Genomic DNA, 13,379 nt, shown 5'->3' with positions numbered 1-13,379 from the left:
AAACGTGAAAAGAACAACGCCCACCTTGCCTGTCTTGGATTAAGCCGTTTGGCCGTTTTGAGATATTCAAGATTTTTCTGGTCGGTGAGGACAGTAACAGGATGTTTGGCCCCCTCCAGGAAATGTCGCCATTCCTCAAAGGCCAATTTTATAGTGAGCAGTTCCCTATTCCCAATATCATAATTTTTTTCAGCTGGGGAAAACTTCTTTGAGAAGAACGCACAGGGTTTCAAACGAGTCAAAGACGAAGTCCCCTGTGAAAGTACTGCCCCTACCCCTGCCTCCGAGGCGTCAACCTCAACAATAAAGGGTCTCTCCTGATCGGGCTGGGTAAGAACAGGAGCAGTGGCAAAGCTCTCCTTAAGAAATGTGAAGGCATCCACTGCATCCTTACTCCAGTTTACCAAGTCGGAACCTTTCACAGTAAGATCTGTGAGAGGTTTCACCACAATGGAGAAGTTTTTTATAAACTTGCGGTAAAAATTGGCAAACCCCAGAAATCTTTGAAGAGCTTTCAAAGATACAGGACGAGCCCAATTAAGAACCGCTTTTACCTTCTCCGGCTCCATTGTGATGGCCTGGGGTGTCAAAATATGACCCAAAAAAGATAGACTTTGGACCCCGAAAATACACTTTTCTTGCTTGGCGAAAAGTTGGTTATTGCGGAGTACCTGGAGAACATCCCTTACATGATTTAAATGTGAGTCCCAGTCAGGAGAGAACACTAAAATATCATCCAGATAGACAATTACATAGCGGCCAATAGCATGTTGGAAAATATCATTGGTGAAATTTTGAAAAATCGCCGGAGCATTGCACAGCCCAAAGGGCATAACCAGACACTCGAAGTGGCCCTCGGGGGTATTGAAGGCGGTCTTCCACTCGTCGCCAGCCTTTACACGAATGAGATTATACGCCTCTCTCAGGTCCAACTTCGAGAACCATCGAGCCCCCTGAACCTGGTTGAACAGGTCCGGAATCAACGGAAGAGGATATTGGTTACGGACAGTTATTTCATTAAGACCTCGGTAGTCTACACACGGCCTAAGTCCTCCATCCTTTTTACTGACAAAAAAGAAACCTGCGGCCAGAGGTGAGGTGGACGGACGGATATGCCCCTTTCTTAGAGCCTCTTGTACATATTCACGTAAAGCTTCTCTCTCAGGAGGTGATAAATTATACAGGCGTCCCTTAGGGAATTTACAATTGGGAACCAAATTGATAGTACAGTCATAGGAGCGATGAGGTGGCAACCGCTCAGACTCCTTCAAAGAAAAGACATCTGCGAATTGGCCCAAAAGACTCTGAAGAGAAGCTTGTGCAGAGATGATACCACAAACGTGTGTTAACAAGCATTTCTGTGAACAATCTGCACCCCACTTCTCCAATTCACCAGAAACCCAGTTAATGTTGGGGTTATGGAGCTGGAGCCATGGAAACCCCAGTATGACACTAGTTGGGAGGTCATGCATAACCAAAAATGACAGTTGTTCCACATGCAGTACACCAACCTGAAATGATAGCAATGGGGTACAGAGACTAATCTCCCCACTTGCTAGTGGGGTGTTATCAATACCAACTAATTTAGTGGGGTGAGCGAGTGGAATTAAAGAAATACCCAATGAGACAGCAAACTCATAACACATAAAATTAGCAGTAGCCCCTGAATCAATCATGGCAACTCCTTCTCCCTTAGAGGAGGTGAAAGCAACAGAAATTGGCACTAAGAGTCTCTTAGAACTTAAAGGAATTACCTGTCCACCCACAGGCCTAGGTGGTGTATTCCGAGAAGATTCCTGTGGAGTGCCAGGGCGCCGCGGGCAATCCTTTATCCAATGCCGAGGATCTCCGCAGTAAAAACAGGTTCCAAGTGCGTGGCGTGGACGGCAAGGACTTGGATCTGTGGCAGGTTGCATGGCTCCCAATTCCATAGGTTCGGCAGCTGGCAGATTCGGAACAGCCGGAGTGACCCTAGAGAAAACGGGAACTCGTGCTGCTGCCTGCTCCGATCTCCTCGCCCTTAACTTGCGATCTATTCTGACCATTAAAGCCATCAGCTCCTCCAGAGACTGGGGCAGTGTGTAGTGTACCAATTCATCCTTTAGGGCTGGTGAAAGGCCCCGCTGAAATTGATTCTGAAGTGCGGGATCATTCCAACGGGTAGCTAAGCTCCATCTACGAAACTGGGTGCAATAAACCTCTACCTCCTGATCACCCTGGGTCAGGGAGGTAAGGTTTGCCTCGGCCAGAGCGACTTGGTCAGGCTCATCGTAAATATTCCCTAAGGCTTGAAAGAAGTTGTCTACAGAATCACGGAGATTTGAATCTGGCGGCAGAGAGAAGGCCCACTCTTGGGGTCCCTCCCGTAAGCGAGAGATTATGATACGGACTCTTTGAGCTGGGGGGCCAGAAGAAATAGGTCGTAATTGAAAATATAATTTACAATTTTCTCTAAAAGAAGCAAATTGGCTTCTATCTCCGAAAAATGGCTCGGGTAAGTTAACTCTAGGCTCAGAATTAGTTGTCCCTGCAACGGCAGCTGCTTGAATTTGCTCCTGACGCTGGACCTGCGCAGCAAGATCTTGCACCAGCTGAGTAAGGCCCTGCATCTGATTGACTAAAGAGGTCATAGCGTCCATAGGGAAGGCCGGTGATTCTGTTATGATTCCACCACACGGCAGGGGAAGAGGGTGCCCACTGAGCTCCACCCACCACTGACCCTACCTACTTGCCGGTCCCACCCTAGCCGGTGGGCGACAACTGGGAGGCGGTCCCTACCTCGGCGTAAGTGCAGGGAGCTACAGTGAGGGTAAACCGAGGGTGGAATTAGTGCAGGACAACCTAAGGGAGACAAGCAGCAGCAAGGAAGACTCATAGAGTGAAACTAAAGAGTGAATGAACCTGAAGGGTAAAACCACAAAAACCCCAAGCTAACACAAAAAATACTAAGATTTCAGCAAAGACCAAAGCGGAAAGCTGGAGTCCCAGAGGTACTCAACGAAAGAGAGACCGGGAGGCTGTCAGAGGTTGTACCGGACAGCACTGTAGGGAAGACAGGAATCCGTACCACAGAAGAATCACCGGCAGGGAGTGAGAGCCCTGTGGAGTGCTAAATAGGAAAAAGGCGGGACATAAGCACAGGAAACAGTGAAGCAGCCAATCACCAGAACGAAGGAAGAACAATGAACGAAAAATAACTAGTTGATCAGAAACTGTATAATACGAATGGTTGTGTGGCACAGCAAGTAAGGCATCGAGACTTGCTGTGGAAAACAGACTAGACCCCGGTACGAATCCCATTGCCCTGGCCTGGGGTACTCTCATAAGAAGTGCAAAGTTTTGGAAGATGCTGAGGGAGCACCTTGCTGACCGTACCAACGCCCTCCGTCCTTCCTTTGTGCCTATTATTGGTTTTCCACGCTGGACACGTAGCATGAACTGGTTATCTGTACTGCACACGTACACTGTACACACGGTCATGGAGCACACGGCGGCTCACTCTCTGGTGGTCACTGGGGACACAGTGCCTTGTTCTCTGGAAGTACCACTTGTAGCGGTGGGAGCAGACGTGAACAGTCCATCGCAGCACTGGTGATCTAAGGACAAAGCACACTGCTCAGCCTCCTACGAGCTGCTTGTCTCCGCTAAAAAACTCTGCTTTCATGCCTGCTTTCTCTTAGGCTCGCCCTCCTGCCTCTAGGTCACCGGGTCTTTCAGCCTGTCCATTCCCCTATTCCTTCCCCCTGAAAACAGGGGACGCAGCCTTGACAGTTCTGGACCCAGCGCAGCACAGGAACCTGGAGCCCGGTCTTTCTGAGTCCATACATATTTGTCCAATCAGCTCTGTAATGCAAGCATCATAGAAGGCAAGTTCTAACTTTCGCGAGCAAATTATACACTACAACAGTTTCACTTTGAAGGACTTTGTGGCTCACATCAATCCACAAGATGATACTAGTCTCATACTTCAAAATTACAGTGGTAAATAAGTGTCACACAAATAGCTTGTGTATGTTCTGACTTTTGAAACATCATTTGGGTGATAAGTATTCATACATATTTGCTTCATAATATATTAATCATCTTCTTCAATGCTTCGGAATATAATGTTGTAAAAATGAAAGCAAGTTGGTGAAGTGCGTGGTAACTCATTGGTGAAAGTAATTGTAATCTTTACTATTTCTACATTGCATGTGCGGCTAACCACTTCATTGATATTATTTAGTTTCTTTTGCAAGAAAAGAACAGCTCCATCAAAACGACGTGCTTTTCCTATTAATTCATTATGCTGGTAAAGTTGAGGTGAGATTAGGGATCTAGATAACATCTGGGGACTGTAGTCAACATGGCACTGTGACAAGACCCATTGGGGTCTAGCTATCAATTTGACATAGTTTGTGAAAAGCTGAATAGAGTTGCGAGCAAAACCATATTTTGATTCAATAACATGTTGGATGGATTGTCTTGTGGAAACACCCATATAATAGAAGTCACACCTTCGACCACTACGCTCTCCAATTGACAAATATTGAAATCCAGCAGAAATGTCAATCTCTAGCTTCTGGTCTAGAAACTGCAGGGGTTTCTTTTTGACATCCTTGTCCAACAAGTTCAGTATTAGTAGGTGATGGATTGTCAAAATCCGGCCCAGGAACAACAGTCTACGGTAGTCTGGAGTCCTGTCGCTGTGCTCTTCCAAGTGCTCTTGCTCTGGCTCTTACAGTCATGATTTAATCTAGAAGATTTTGCCTTCATAATACAGAGACAGAGTACAACACCGCCCAAGCATTCACCCTCTGCTCCTCAGACTTTCTATGTGCACAGTAACTGCCTGGCAGGCCAAGAAAAATATCAGAAAGGCAGAGAAGAAGAATGCTGAGAACAGTCAAGGACAATCCACAGACCACCTCCAAAGACCTGCAGCATCATCTTGCTGCAGATGGTGTCACTGTGCATCGGTCAACAATACAGCGCACTCTGCACAAGGAGAAGCTGTATGGGAGAGTGATGCGAGAGAAGCAGTTTCTGCAAGCACTCCACAAACAGAGTCACCTGAGGTATGCAAAAGCACATTAGAACAAGCCAGTTACATTTTGGAAGAAGGTCCTGTGGACTGATGAAACAAAGATTGAGTTGTTTGGTCATACAAAAAGGCGTTATGCATGCGCTGTATTGTTGACCGATGCACAGTGACACCATCTGCAGCAAGATGATGCTGCAGGTCTTTGGAGGTGGTCTGTGGATTGTCCTTGACTGTTCTCACCATTCTTCTTCTCTGCCTTTCTGATATTTTTCTTGGCCTGCCACTTCTGGGCTTAACAAGAACTGTACCTGTGTTCTTCCATTTCCTTACTATGTTCCTCACAGTGGAAACTGACAGGTTAAATCTCTGAGACAACTTTTTGTATCCTTCCCCTGAAAAGCTATGTTGAATAATCTTTGTTTTCAGATCATTTGAGAGTTGTTTTGAGGAGCCCATGATGCCACTCTTCATAGGAGAATCAAATAGGAGAACTACTTGCAAGTGGCCACTTTAAATACCTTTTCTCATGACTTGATACACCTGGCTATGAAGTTCAAAGCTCAATGAGGTTACAAAACCAATTTAGTGCTTCAGGAAGTCAGTAAAAAGTAGTTAGGAGTGTTCAAATCAAGAAAATGATAAGGGTGCCCATACTTTTGCACCGGTCAAATTTTGTTTAAATGCAGATTGCACATTTTCTGTTAGTACAATAAACCTCATTTGAATCCAGAAATATAACTGAGTCCATCAGTTATTAGATATATGAAACTGAAATAGCTGTTGCAAAAACCAAAATTGTTATAAAGAAAAAAGGTTAACATTAATAGGGGTGCCCAAACTTTTACATATGACTGTATATAACTGTTTTTATTGATTTTGCAGTTTTATAAGGGGAGTGAGAAGGGATATGTAAGGTTTTAGGAAAAGGGGGAGGGGGTAAAATTAGGAGACGGGGAGGAAAGGGAAGGGAAATGGGGTGACAATAAAAACTAGAAAACTCCAAATATACATTTCCATAGCTTTGCATATGAAATTAATGCAGTTGTAAACTGTATAAACTGTATCTAACTTAATTTTATATCTTAAAAAAAATGTAGGCACTTAATGACCAGTATAGTAAAAAAAAAAAAAAAAAAAAAAAAGGGTTGTGTGTTGACCAGATCTGTGGGAGTTATCCATCAGCCATTCCGTAGTGCAGGTGTCATTTATTATTTGAACAATAAAGTATAACTTTGGTTTAAGCTGTAACAGGAATTGAATTCCATTTGTCCCATTTCTTTGCATGTTTAAGTTATTATTAATAATAGCGAAGCGTAGTTCCAAAGAGTAGTGCGAAGAGATTTTCTCCAAAATAATCTGAAAACTTTGGCACATCCACTCTTTTCCAGTACAATGCCAGGGAATTCCTAACCACCAGGAAAATATGTATTATAACAAACCTTATCGAAGGGTCGAACTCTTCAAGGTCAATAGAGAGAAGAGCGGCCTTTGGAGTTAACGGATAATGCATCTTGAGAAGTGAGTCAACATATAGCGATACCTGTTTCTACAGGCTTTTAACTTTAGGGCTACTCCAAAAAATATGGAGAAGATTACCTTGTAGTCCGCAATTCCTCCAACATAAGGGTGAGTTCTTTTGGTCATTATGAGCTAGGCGAGAAGGGGTGTAATACCATCTAACAAGGATTTTATAGTAAGTCTTGTGCAGGATCATAGAAATGTTGGACGAATATGAGTTTCTGATAGCGTTTTCCCATTGTTCGTGGTTAATAGAAATATTTAGTTCGGATTCCCACTTTACCATTTATGAGTTTTTATGGAAAGTATTATCTTTATTTAAATAACTATAAAGATTTTTGGTGCTCCATAAAAAATTATTATTAGGATCTTCTAATAATTTAGCAATAATTTCTGCCTTCAGATTTTTGTTGCTTATAAATTTACGAAAGCTATTTTTTAAAAGAACATAAAGTCTTGGGAGGTTAGATTAAATTTTTCTTTGACTTCTTTAAAGGGTATAAAATTCATCCCATTATGCAAGTCTCTTACTTTTTTGATTCCCGATTTCTTCTAATTATCCAGAAGATCGATTTTATAGATGGTAGTGAGCAAGGAAATTGGGAAGTTTGTTGTTAATTCTAGTTTGTTTCTTCTCTTGTTAGGTTTAGCTAGTATAGTCCAAGAGCTAGTCAACGCCTGGAAGGTAGGAGATTTAGGATTAGGTAGGTGTGGTCTAAAAAGGTGATTAATAATTATGTCCTGTAGGGGGCAGTGGTTATTAATCAAATCATCTAGATGGGTCCATGTGAGAGTTATTTTTGTTAAACCAGTATGCACTATGTTTAACCAAACTAGATAAATAATAGGCTTTAATGTTGGGAAGTGCAATGCCACCATTATTTTTGGATTTATTTGTAAGCTAGACAGAGACAGCAAAAGAGCTGGATGTGGCAAGGAAGTCACACTTTGATCAGGTTTGTCCTGAAACACACATATCTAGAGAGATCGTTAAGTATGATATTTACCTTCCAACACACAAGTTATATACTCACACTTTGTACTCCTAGTGCTTTCCAAACAGCAAAACTGAGTAATCCAACTCCACACCAGGCATAAAGAGAGCCCCATCCTAAAGCCCTCAATGCAAGAGATGAACCACTTTCTGGCAAGGCAGCTGTTGCAGTGGATCCCTAAAGAAAATGAAACTGTCAGGTTAACTTTTTACATGTAACAATCCACAAAACCAAGAGCAAATACAATAAAATAAAGATACAAAAATATGGAGTATCGTAGTCCTTTCTTAACATGCTCCTATTGTCTTTACTTGCGGTTTATTATTTTGGGCATTAGGCTTCTCTTATATTTTACTAGATGTGAACATGGCCCAATTGTTGGATTACACATCTCTATCAGTTCTTTGTAATTTCTATTTTCTGACTTATATGAGGACATGACAATGACACTTTATATAAATGACATTTTAAGTCTTATTTATATATCCTAAAAAACATCTTAACATTCATTAAATCTTGCGGAACGTACAGTTGTTAATTAAGACAGGCTTTTTACACCACTGTCTGTTGGAATAAAATGTGCCAAACACATAAAAATTTGATGCATTTGGGGATTTTTGTGTGCTTTACAAACTGAAAACACTGCCATCTAGAAGTTTATTGTGAAAATGATATTTGAAATTTGTCTGGTTGGTTCACAAATTGGATCAATCTCAGTCAGGATTCCATTAATTTTCAAAAAGAGCTATAAAATTTAAAGTGTACATTTAGGTCCTACTTTGATTAGCAATATTTCTTTGTGCACCTGGGTAAAAAGCAGTCATCATGCTGAGCAGAGAAGAATAGTTTAAGAATAGTTTAATAATAGATCCTCAATGCTTTGCCACAAGCACTGTTGATCTTTCACTTAAATTAGACTTGTCTTGCTTGGTGACTATATTTGCAATCTAACTAGGTATTGGCATGACTAAAGCGTATCTTTCTTCAAGCCTACAGGATCATCTATTTTGCCCTGTGGCATGTACTAAACTTGTATTGCAAAAATAAAAAAAAATGACAAACAGATTTTATAGGCAAAGAGAGTGGGAAAGGGACAAGACCATTTCTAAAACTAAAAACTTCAAAATGTCATGTCATTTTAACACATTCTAGAAGATTATTAACTCCTTCCCTTCACTGCCAATTTCCACTTGTGTTTTACATAATCTTTAAAATATACTACTTTTAAAAAATTAGTTGTCATTTTCTGAGACTCATAAATAAAATGTATTTTCCATCAATGGAGCATTGTGTGAAGCAAAGGGTGACAGAAAGGTTAGCTATCTGTCTATAATCACTTAAAGAGAACCTGTCAGCAGGATTGTGCACAGTAACCTCCACATAGTGTCAGGTAGGCGCTGTTATACTGATTAAAAATATACCTTGGTTGATGAAATCTGTCCTGTGGTTGTTTAATCTTTATTTTCAGTTTTGAGTTAATGATATGCTCGTGCTTCGGGGTGGGCCTCTGGGGGAGCTTCATGTAGTGCTCTGCTTAGCTATTCATAATGCAGACTGCTGACAGGTCACTGATCCCACGGAAAAAGATGAAGAAACAGCCGCACTCAGAAAATTGGCGGCACCACTCTCAATTTTAACGCCATTGACCGCCATCTTCTTGTCAGTTTTTGGTGCCATCTTTAAAACTCTCTAATGGCCGCCATCTTTGCCATTTTCAAGGCTCCTCCGCTCTCTGTACAGAAGGCATCGCAATCCTGCAGACTACGCCAATTCTGTAAGGCAGCCAGCGTGATAGTCATGGCAATGGACTGTACTGTTCCCACACCCTGGCACCCCAGATAAAACATTATGTTCCTTCTGCTGCATGTGCATTGTGTGCAGCAGAACACTCACGGTCACTGTCAGAGTCCTTTCTAGTTCTGTCACTCTGGCTCCACAAAACATCACAGAGTCACAATTCTTTTCCAACAGTTGAACTTTACTAAACAATAGGGCATCCATCACATTGGCAGCACAGGTTAGACACAGAGATGTCTTCTTATCTTTCCCTGCCATCTCTATCTTTAATGTGCCCCTCTCTATTCTAATCCGCCTACGGTCCTATACTATCTAAGATTCTATCCTAACCCTAAGCCCATACTCAGTACCTGACAGACACATGACATTACAGTACATAAACATTACATTTCACATTAATAAACAAGGAGGTGCCACGCGTAATCCTGTGAGCAGCTACCAAGGGAGAGGAAGCACATGAGGGTCCCTGCCACCTCCTTACATTCCTCCCTCCTAGAAGATGGTCGTCCACAAACATGGCAGTACCTGTAAATTTAAAACTGCTAGAAATTTAAAAAAAAACATATTTACAGTCAATACAGTCTTTATCTGATGAACTTTGTGGGTCAACTGAGACCCCGACTCCACTCAGTTGGAACCCTGGAACAAAAGAGTTCAAGTTCTTTTCGTATGGGTCCAACTGACCCTTGTCCCTTGGCTCCTGGGACCCATAACAAACACACTTGCTTGACAGCCAACTCAGCAACAGTCCTTTTAGTCCTGACTCGGCTCACTCCACAGGTCCTCCTGCTCAGATTTTTCCCCCCTCCTTCCTGGAGTAGAGTATGGGCACGTTAAAACAAGTGTGCTGCTTTTGTTAAGGGGAACAGTCCAGGGTTTAAACAAGTAAAATTCAGGGCTAACACAGGTAAAATGCAGGGCTAACACAGTTCAGTTCTTAAAGTAGCCGCACACATAGTCCGTTTTTTCTTTTCCAAGGGTGATTAACCCCTTCAGGGCCTCGGTCCCATAATCCAGCAGGGGGTGCGCAACGGGTGCATGTAAAACGTGGATGGAGGGAGGGGGAAGAAAACACAGTCACTTCAACCATGACCATACTGGTCACCTACCGACATGTAGTTCTGATGCCGTCCAGGGCTTCCTGCTCTTCCGGAGATGCGGAACAGTCACATATATTTATTCCTCCATTGCATCTTAACACAACACACTGAAAGGGACACTTCAGTCAACACAGGGCCACTGACCGGCATAGTGGGCCACATTCTGACCCTGAACAATGATAAAAGTGTGGTCCGAAGTCCTGCTGGCGGAAGACTCTCCACTGTTCCTTCTGCTCCTTCCCTCCACCAGCGGCAGATTCAACAGTCTCGGAGCCTCCTACTCCCATGACCCAACTGCGACCACCATGTCCATTAAAGGCGCCTCTGCCCTCTAGCTGACTGCAGGCGGCTGCACATAATACTGAGCTTCCACTCCCGTCTCACATGAATGCTGGAGACCATCTTTACTGCCACTGCATATGGTCCCCATGGCCTTTGCTCCTTTTTGAAAGTTACTCGGTCCCACTCCTGTAACGAACCGTTAAAATCAATGGACCCAAAATTCACATATCCCTTGTCCATGGTCTTGGCCCCTTGAATGAATCCATACCCCTGGGTGGGATTAAAGTACTTAATGAGGTCACGTGTCATCCGGCCAGACATGGCTCCCCTGCTGGGGCACTGTAGCTCCTTCAAGATTTGGAGTTCCCACAGTTTCTTTTCTTCAATAACTTTCCCTAACCCACTGAGCCTCCTCCGCTGTGGGAGCTCGGGGTTCGTCTGGATATATGTTGTGGGAGGACGCTGGGGAAGTTGACGGGGCAGGAGTCGGTGCAGGAACTGAGATGAGTGTAGGTCTTTCACTCACCAAAGCTGCAGCTGGCTGTGACGGTCCTCCATGGCAGCTGTGTGAGCTTGGGATCATGGCAACGATGAATCCCCTCTGTACAGCTTTCGGCGTCTCCATGACCCCTTCCGGTTCCAGCTGCTCCGCGTCCGCGGTGTCCCAGCTACCGAAAATCTTCCATTCCGACAAGCCAAATGGGAACCAGTCCTCTAGTTCCACCGTCCCAAAGTCCCCCGGGCACAAGTCTGCCTTCAACTGAGCTACGGATCGCTCCCAGTCTTGCCGACCAATTCCCCCATGAAAAGACATGCTCCTGCGTTACATGTCAATAGGTAACTTGCTGGGTAATGGCGTTTGGCTTCTGAGCATGCCGTCTTGTTCTTCTGAGCTCCACCCATTCGTGGCTGGAGATAATTCTGGCTGCCCCACTCATTCCTTCAGATTCTGCTGCAGGGGTTGGGACTTTGGCCACGCCCATCTTGGGCAGTCACTAGTCACTATGGGATGTGGCTTAGGCTCAGGCCCACCCCGAAGCACGAGCATATCATTATCTCCAAACTGAAAAAAGATTAAAAACCACAAGATGGATTTCATCAAAGGTATCATTTTAATCAGTATAACGGCGCCGAACGGACACTGTGTGTAGGTTACGGTGTACAATCCTGTTGACAGGTTCCCTTTAAATCTCACAGTCACTATTGACTATAGCATAAAAGGAATTCAATTGCAGTTAGCTCCAATGGCTGCAGATATGGAGCAGAGCCAGCGGTATTATAGGTATTATATAGGTGGCATCTCAGGAAAGAATGTAAGTGTCACAGGTTGACTGCAACAGAGAAGGGTCAGAATACCACAGTGTCTAATTTCACGTACCACTGCAGCGATCAGAAGCAAGTCACCTTCATGTTAAATGGTGCAGGTTTCTGTTAGCAGTACAGAGGTTGATTTGTCTCTGAGGCTTCAAGTTTGGATATCTCAGGTGTTTACTACAGACCACTCCCCTCTCCTATATACAGTTGTGCTCAAAAGTTTACATACCCCAGCAGAATTTTTGCTTTCTTGTCCTTTTCTCAGAGAATATGAATGATAACACCAAACTCCACTCATGGTTAGTGGTTGGGTGAAGCCATTTATAGTAAAACTACTGTGTTTCCTCTTTTTAAATCATAATGACAACCCAAAACATCCAAATGACCCTGATCAAAAGTTCACAAAACCCATTTCTTAATACAGTGTATTGCCCCCTCTAACATTAATCAAAGATTGTAGTCTTTTGTGGTACAGTTGTGGCCAAAAGTATTGACACCCCTGCAATTTTGTCAGATAATACTCAGTTTCTTCCTGAAAATGATTGCAATCACAAATTCTTTGGTATTATGTTCATTTAATTTGTCTTAAATGAAAAAACACAAAAGAGAGTGAAGCAAAAAGCAAAACATTGATCATTTCACACAAAACTCCAAAAATGGGCCAGACAAAAGTATTGGCACCCTCAGCCTAATACTTGGTTGCACAACCTTTAGCCAAAATAACTGCGACCAACCATCAATGAGTTTCTTACAATGTTCTGCTGGAATTTTAGACCATTCTTCTTTGGCAAACTGCTCCAGGTCCCTGATATTAGAAGAGTGCCTTCTCCAAACTGCCATTTTTTGATCTCTCCACAGGTGTTCTATGGGATTCAGGTCTGGACTCATTGCTGGCCACCTTAGAAGTCTCCAGTGCTTTCTCTCAAACCATTTTCTAGTGTTTTTTAAGTGTGTTTTGGGTCATTGTCCTGCTGGAAGACCTATGACCTCTGAGGGAGACCCAGATTTCTCACACTGAGCCCTACATTACGCTGCAAAATTTGTTTGGGCCCTATTGAATAATGAATGTTTTGAATTTTCTCCAAAAGTAAAGTAGTTGCAAACTGATCCTTTTAGAAACTTTTTTGGGCTGTTGAGAGGAGTAAAAAACCATCAAAAATTTCAATCCTGCATGATTCTACCAAGAAATGTGATTCTTCATTCAAAACGCTGGTTTTTGCTATTGGGCTCTATTGAATAATGAATGTTTTGAATTTTCTCCAAAAGTAAAGTAGTTGCAAACTCATGCTTTTAGAGACTTGTTTGGGCTCATGAGAGGAGTAGAAAAACATCAAAAATTTCAGTCCTGCA

At 43.0% G+C, this 13,379-nt stretch overlaps 1 long non-coding RNA gene across 1 annotated transcript in view; it reads right to left on the bottom strand.

Moving 5' to 3' along the window:
* Positions 1-12,893, bottom strand: part of LOC141072879 (uncharacterized) — a 162,536-nt gene extending 149,643 nt beyond the window's left edge. Inside the window, exon 1 of the long non-coding RNA XR_012226892.1 lies at positions 7,576-12,893. This is a non-coding gene — a long non-coding RNA (uncharacterized lncRNA). The remainder of the gene's footprint in view (positions 1-7,575) is intronic.
* Positions 12,894-13,379: the final 486 nt, after the last annotated feature.

The sequence above is a fragment of the Dendrobates tinctorius genome, unplaced genomic scaffold (assembly GCF_039654945.1).
Source record: "Dendrobates tinctorius isolate UK_male_01 unplaced genomic scaffold, ASM3965494v1 ptg000293l, whole genome shotgun sequence".
NCBI classification, from domain to species: Eukaryota; Metazoa; Chordata; class Amphibia; order Anura; family Dendrobatidae; genus Dendrobates; species Dendrobates tinctorius.
The sequence above is the reverse complement of the archived record's forward strand: the minus strand, read 5'-3'. Positions and strand labels throughout refer to the sequence as shown.